Source organism: Coregonus lavaretus (assembly GCF_964263955.1).
Source record: "Coregonus lavaretus genome assembly, chromosome: 2".
Classification (NCBI taxonomy): Eukaryota; Metazoa; Chordata; class Actinopteri; order Salmoniformes; family Salmonidae; genus Coregonus; species Coregonus lavaretus.
Genome location: NC_139989.1, coordinates 17,607,611 through 17,615,226, shown reverse-complemented (window position 1 = coordinate 17,615,226; position 7,616 = coordinate 17,607,611).

Here is a 7,616-nt window from a genome sequence, read left to right as displayed (position 1 = left end):
TCTCATGGTCTGAGAGTCTTTAGGTGCCTTTTGGCAAACTCCAAGCGGGCTGTCATGTGCCTTTTACTGAGAAGTGGCTTCTGTCTGGCCACTCTACCATAAAGGCCTGATTGGTTGTCCTTCTGGACGGTTCTCCCATCTCCACAGAGGAACTCTAGTGCTCCTCCCTGACCAAGGCCCTTCTCCCCCGATTGCTCAGTTTTGCCGGGCGGCCAACTCTAGGAAGAGTCTTGGTGGTTCCAATCTTTAACTCCCGAGTGGCGCAGTGGTCTAAGGCACTGCATCGCCTGCATCCTGGTTTGAATCCAGGCTCTGTCGTAGCTGGCCGCGACTGGGAGACCCATGGGGCGGTGCACAATTGGCCCAGCGTCGTCCATGGTAGGGGAGGGTATGGCCGGCAGGGATGTAGCTCAGTTGGTAGAGCATGGCGTTTGCAACGCCAGGGTTGTGGGTTTGATTCCCATGGGGGGCCAGTATGAAAAGAAATATAAGTAATGTATGCACTCACTAACTGTAAGTCACCCTGGATAAGAGTGTCTGCTAAAATGTAAATGTAGGAATGATAGAGGTCACTGTATTCTTGGGGACCTTCAATGCTAAATACATTTTCTACCCTTCCCCAGATCTGTGCCTTGACACAATCCTGTCTCGGAGCTCTACGGACAATTCCTTCGACCTCATGGCTTGGTTTTTGCTCTGACATGCACTGTCAACTGTGGGAACTTATATAGGAAGGTGTGTGTCTTTCCAAATCATGTCCAATCAATTGAATTTACCACAGGTGGACTCCAATCAAGTTGTAGAAACATCTTAAGGATGATCAATGGAAACAGGATGCACCTGAGCTCAATTTCGAGTGTCATAGCAAAGGGTCTGAATACTTATGTAAATAAGGTATTTCAGTTTTTTATTTTTGTTAAATTTGCAAACATTTCTAAAAACCTGTTTTTGCTTTGTCATTATTGGGTATTGTGTGTAGATTGCTGTTTATTTTTATTTTTATCCATTTTAGAATAAGGCAGTAACATAACAAGATGTGGAAAAAGTATATTAGTCTGAATACTTTCCGAAGGCACTGTATGGTTCTCCGAATGTTATGTGCTAGCTGGGAAGCCAAATGAAAAGCCCAAACCTCAGGCAGAGAGCTATAAAAAGAAAATAACACTATTCTGACTTTTTACCCCATTCCGAACATTTAAAGAAAGTGAGTGACTCACTTTACTGTACTGTAGTTCTAGAAGTAATAACAGGTTCTGTCAAATGGAAAGAGTAATATTCCTGAAGACCAAAGATCAATGTCCGGGTTTCTTTCCAAGATAATGTATTTTCCTGTGGCTATGCTACCTCATTATGCTACAGTATGTTTTGGAGATGTCTAACAGTGTTATTCGAAATTGTTTGTAAAGCTGAACATTTTTGGTGAATCAAACTTTTGTCCTATATTTTTTTGGTTTTTAATCCCCCGTCCCCGCAGGAGGCCTTTTGCCTTTTGGTAGGCCATCATTGTAAATAAGACTTTCTTCTTAACTGACTTGCCTAGTTAAATAAAGGTTAAATAAAAATAAAATAAATAAAAAGTAGGCACACATCTTCTCTGTTCCACGGGATTTGAGAAAAATGACACAGCACTCCAATTATCTGAGCTGAATTTGACGTGCACAGTGCTAGAAACCATTTCCATCCTGACTACATATTTGACTGGCAGACTATCACTACCAGTAATAGGCCAGCGTCCAGAAATACGATGGGTTAACTGTTACAGAAACACCTTCTTTATTCTCTATTAAAATCCCCAGTATGAATGTGTGTAAAGTGAAAGCTATCTCTACTGTTCCCCCAGTGTTTAAGACAAGTAAGTAATATGTTGTGTGGACTATAGACTTTATTCCGATAGCCAAACCACTCTGTAAGGCTTTTCATTAGTGGGTTTGAGGCCTAGAGAGGAACCAGTTTACAGGCTATAGGGTTACATGAGAAGGTTTTGGAAAAAGTATCCCGGCCACTAGCCGTTTTTATGTGTGTTTCTAAGGACTAAAGCGAATGACCCTGAAGCTTTATGATTTATTCACAATTAGGAGAATGACAGTATAATGCTCTAGTCCAGTGGTTCCCAAACGGTGGGTCGCAGAGTTTTTTTAAGGAACTCAGTTGAGTTTTCCACTTAATCTTGAAAGTTGTAATAGTAGAATGCACAAGGTGCAATTTCTAAATTGGGTAGTGCATCAACAGTTTTCCTCTTGTCATGTTAGTCATTGCAGACCTTAGAGAGCTATTTATAACTTGTCAGAATAGTCCAGATCATCTTGCCCATGTCAGCTAACGTTTTTTTGCTAGATTCTTCAGGCCATTGATTTTGTTGTAATGTTTGAGTCACTCAGATATCACATGAACACACATAAGACATGGCAAAATGTGTAGAATTGCAGGGAATGAGCTTTAAACTCACAAAATGTTTTCTCTACCCCATGGAAAAATGTGTAGATTTACAGGAAATGAGCTTTAGAATTGCAAAACAATAATGTTCCACCCTATGCCAAAATGTATAGAATTGCAGGAAATAAGCTTTAAACCTTCAAAATTGTGCTGGATGTTCCCCAACGATGGAAAGGGGGCCCAGAGTGAAAAGGTTTGGGAACCACTGCTCTAGTCTAAATTACATAATTGCAGCGTCTAAAAACGGTCAATTTCAATAAAACATGAAAACAATTTCCCTCCCAGGTAAATAGCCTTGTCGTCCCTTTCAGATCAATCTGGCTAGTAAGCCCTCTTACCCATTCGCAGCAGGTGGCACAGCTCACAGTTAGTCATCCCCCACTCTTTTGTGTTTTGTTTTTCCCAATTCTGCTTCATCTAACATGGCTCCTCCAGCCAATACAGAGACAGCTGCTGTGTCATGTCGCTCCAAGCAAAGGGCAGCTGCTGGTCCTCAGAGAGTCCCCAAGGCCCTCTCCCCAAAGTCAGTTAGCTTCTACATGTACATACCCATTGATGGGTGGCAGAGGCCTCACAGGAACATGCCCAGACATGTCCACATCATTTGCACTGTAGGGAGTCCTGCTCCTGCCCAATATCCATGTCTGTTTGTACATCTTCCTCACAAGTGTTTTCTATTGTAACCCTCCTTCCTTTCTTCCTCTGGAAAACTCAACTGTTGGTTGACAGTCATTTAAGCTCAGATATGACTGAACCTGCTCAGCAAAAAAATTATGATTCAAGCATTGTTACCTGCTAAATGGTTGGGGGAGGCAGACCTCATGATGTATTTGATTTTGAACTTCAAAGAAGCCAGACCTTTATTACATGCCGTTGTCCCGTGACAGATACAGAAAGTAGTAGTACCGCATCACAGTGTAGGTTAATTTGATGATATTATTTTCTAAATCACTGCTGTGTATGAATGTGGAGAACCAGTTGTTGTGAACTGTAATGTCAATTAATTATCTACCTAACATGAATCTGGTGTATTCTGATTGGTCAGATGTTGGTAATTGTTTGAGGAAGAACAAGAAGTAGTGGAGTTGACGCATGGCTGTAACTGTGGTCAGTTCATCATTGAATCTACAACAGTAAAAGTGACAGGCAAACTCCAATCACTAAGGGAAGGATCGACTCACATCAAATGGAGATCAAATGGCTGCAGTGGTGAGATGAACTACCTACCTTTTTTTTGCTCTGTGGGGCTGGCACAACCTATTCATAGACCTAACTCTAGCTTCTATTCATCTTCCATCTGGTTTTTTTTGTTAAAGGTCCAATGCAGACGTTTTTATCTCAATATCAAATCATTTCTGGGTAACAATTAAGTACCTTACTGTGATTGTTTTCAATTAAAATGGTCAAAAATAAACATAAATAGCTTCTTAGCAAAGGGCAATTTCTCAAGCAAGAATTTTGCTAGGACTGTCTGGGAGTGGTCTGGGTGGGAGGGCAAAACTGAAAATTAGCTGTTGTTGGCAGAGAGGTTTGGAACTCTCTTATTGGTCTATTAACTAATTTACCGCATGGTGATGTCACCATTAAAGTCCAAAACTCCATCCCACCAAAACAGGCGGACATTTCAGGCGGTCTTTTCAAAACAGGATATTTTATCATCATTTTCACAATTTTACAGTATTATTCCAACCTCATAGTGTGGAAATATATGTAAAACACAGGAAAATCACATTTTTGACTGCACTGGGCCTTTAGCTCATTTCGCTCTGGCTAGCATTAGAGCCCCAACCTTGGTCTGAGTGTTAACACGCATCCCAGCTAGCGCATAATGTTCTGAGAACCATATTACAACCTTCCCACAACTTTCTGGGAATGGTGCAGGATAGTTGCTTGGCTTTCGAACATTCTCAGCATATTTAAGGCTATATTCTTAGTATTTCATTACTTTAACAGAACGTTTCCTAAAAGTTCAAACATGGTTACATTTAATTTCAATTTTAGTAATGTTCTAGGAATGTTCTCCAACTGTTTTTACATTGGCAATGTTCTCAATTAGTTCAGAGAACGTTAAGAAACAACGTTCTTCTGTGGGAATTTCAGTACTTCAGCATAACATTTCCTACAGGTTTCTTCATAGTTCTGTTTAAAGTAATGTTCTCAAATTGTTAAGAGAACGTTGAGAAAACTTTCCATAAAAACCACAAGAATACTTTAGTAATGTTCAGAGAACGTTCTAAGAATGTTATTTAAAAACATATACAAACCTTTCTCAGCATCAACACAACTCTCTCTATCCTCTATCTCACTTCTGTCCTCAAAACGTTTTTTTTTAAACGTTCAGTTTTACCGGTCAGGAAACATATTGTTAAAATACATTAAAACAGTGTACAGTAAGTGTATATTTTGCATTTGTGAAATTATTTTGATGTGATGTGAAAGTAGAGATCTTTATGTTTCCAAAACCTTATCGCAAGCGAGGATTATGAACATTTCTAAAAGTTCAAACAGAGTGTCGGTATTGTAGTTCACATGGTCCCGGCTGTGGGCGATACTTATGGCTGAGAACCCTAGGGATAAGGCAGAATGCCTCCTTGGGTTTTCAAAAGCAAGCACAACCTCTGTGAATGTGCAGTGATGCGTTAGGTAACACAAACAGCTCAGGAGAGATGGGGGCCTTGTTAGTGAGAGCAGAGATTCCTAAGTCAGACAGGCTGAGTATACTGCACTACATGGTCTCAGATTGGACCTCCCTTACGGAAAAGCCACATGAATTTCACGTGATCTTATGTGAACTTAATGCGATAACATGTAACAACATGTAAAAGCAACATGTGATAACATGAAACTACACCTATGAAAACATTTGAGCACATTAAAACATGATCTCATGTGAAATAAATGTGACAACATGGGGATGCAAAATTTCAACATGTGATACCATGAAACTACACGTGACAATATTTAAACGTTTTTCAAATATAAAACTGCAAATTAGATTTTTACATGTGAATGTTTTTCATATATGAAACTGAAAATGTCACATGTGAATCTGCAATTCACGTGAGGTAAAAACATGTAATTCTCCTCACCTGAGGTGAAAACATGTAATTCTCCTCACGTGAGGTAAAAACATGTCATTCTCCTCACGTGAAAAGGTGGTGAACTCTAAATGTAAACAAGTGAACAACTGACCTCACATGTCTCTTTTGTTTTCACCTGTGAACATTTCAGCTCAACATGTGACAACAGCTATTTCAAAATTGAAACTGCACATTTCACATGTGTTAAAAATAAAAAAAAGTGTAAACATCTTTAATCAAGATGATTACAGTTGACCTGATCACTTGGTGCTGATTTTTCAATATGACCCCACCTAGGATTTGAACTCATAACCTCTGGATTTGAGGTACACTGATTGGTGCTGCACCACAAAGTCTGTAGCATTCTCAGCAGTCCTCTACAGATTCATTACCTATAATACATCTATGCACTTAGCAAAAGAGTGCAATCTGCACTGCTATTTTAGTTATCAGTTATTCTGACTATTCTCTCATAATTGATTTAATTTACTTATTTCAGCAAGTTGAAGGTTTTCTGTATAGTTGTCTAATGTTGGTGGGGCGTATTATTCTGTTCTAATTTTACTCCTGTTTTTCTTGAGTGTATTTTTAACAAAGCTGTTATTTGAAGTCCGAAGTGTAGGAATCCAAGTGAATTCAGTTATTGACACAGACATGGCGGTATAGCAGGAAGTTCAGAATACTGTGAACTGAGCGGTTGCGAGTTCAAATGCCAGGTGAGGACATGTTGAATAATAATGAATGTCTAAATAAACATCCACAATGTAATCAGGTGTGTCAAATATGTACAGTGCCTTCAGAAAGTATTCACACCCCATAATGTTTTCCACATTGTGTTGTGTTACAAAGTGGGATTCAAATGGATTTAATTGTCATTTTTGGTCAACGATCTACACAAAATAGTATGTCATGTCGAAGTGGAAGAAAAATTCTAACATGAAAAATGTATAAAAATAAGTATTCACCTCCCTAAGACAATATATGTTAAAAACACCTTTGGCAGAGATTACAGATGTGAGTCTGTTTGGGTAAGTCTCTAAGAGCTTTGCACACCTGGATTGTACAATATTTGCCTATTACTCTTTTTAAAATTCTTCAAGCTCTGTCAAACTGGTTGTTGATCATTGCTAGAAAGCTATTTTTAAGTTTTGCCATAGATTTTCAAGCTGATTTAAGTCAAAACTGTAACTAGGCCACTCAGGAACATTTAATGTCATCTTGGTAAGCAACTCCAGTGTATATTTGGCATTGTGTTTTATGTTATTGTCCTTCCTGATGACAAGCATACCCATAACATGATGCAGTCACCACCATGCTTGAAACTATAAAGAGTGATACTCAGTGATGTGTTATGTTGGATTTGCCCCAAACATAACGCTTTGTATTCAAGACAAAAATGAATTTCTTTGCCAAATCTTTTGCAGTATTATTTAAGTGCCTTGTTGCAAACAGGATGCATGATTTGGAATATTTTTCTTTTGTACAGGCTTTCTTTTCCATCCTCAGTTTTCTCATATCACAACCATTAAACTCTGTAACTGTTTTAAAATCATCACTGCCCTCATGGTGAAATCCCTGATCTTTGTAGTGACTGGCTGTATTGATACACCATCCAAAGCCTAATCAATAACTTCACCATGCTCAAAGGGATATTCAGCGTCTGCGTTTTCAATCTACCTATTGGTGCCCTTTGCGAGGCATTGAAAAACCTCCCTGGTCTTTGTGGTTGAATCTGTGCTTGAAATTCACTACTTGATTGAGGGACCTTACAGATAAATGTATGTGTGGGGTACAGAGATGGTGTAGTCATTCCAAAATCATGTTAACCACTATTAATGTATTTTATTTATTTATGTATAGTGGACAATGCACATTAATCAACACCAATATTTCAATAATGCAACATCCATGTAAATGTGCCGGGGTTAGCCAAAAGCTAATTTGCACCCATAGTCCCAGGGTAGGGAAGGGCATTTACACAGCCACAATACAAATACACACTAAAACAATACAAAATACAAATACATTACATCCAATAATATATCATTCTAACAACAACAACAGCAACACTATCATCAACTGTCGTCTTACATATGAGGAACC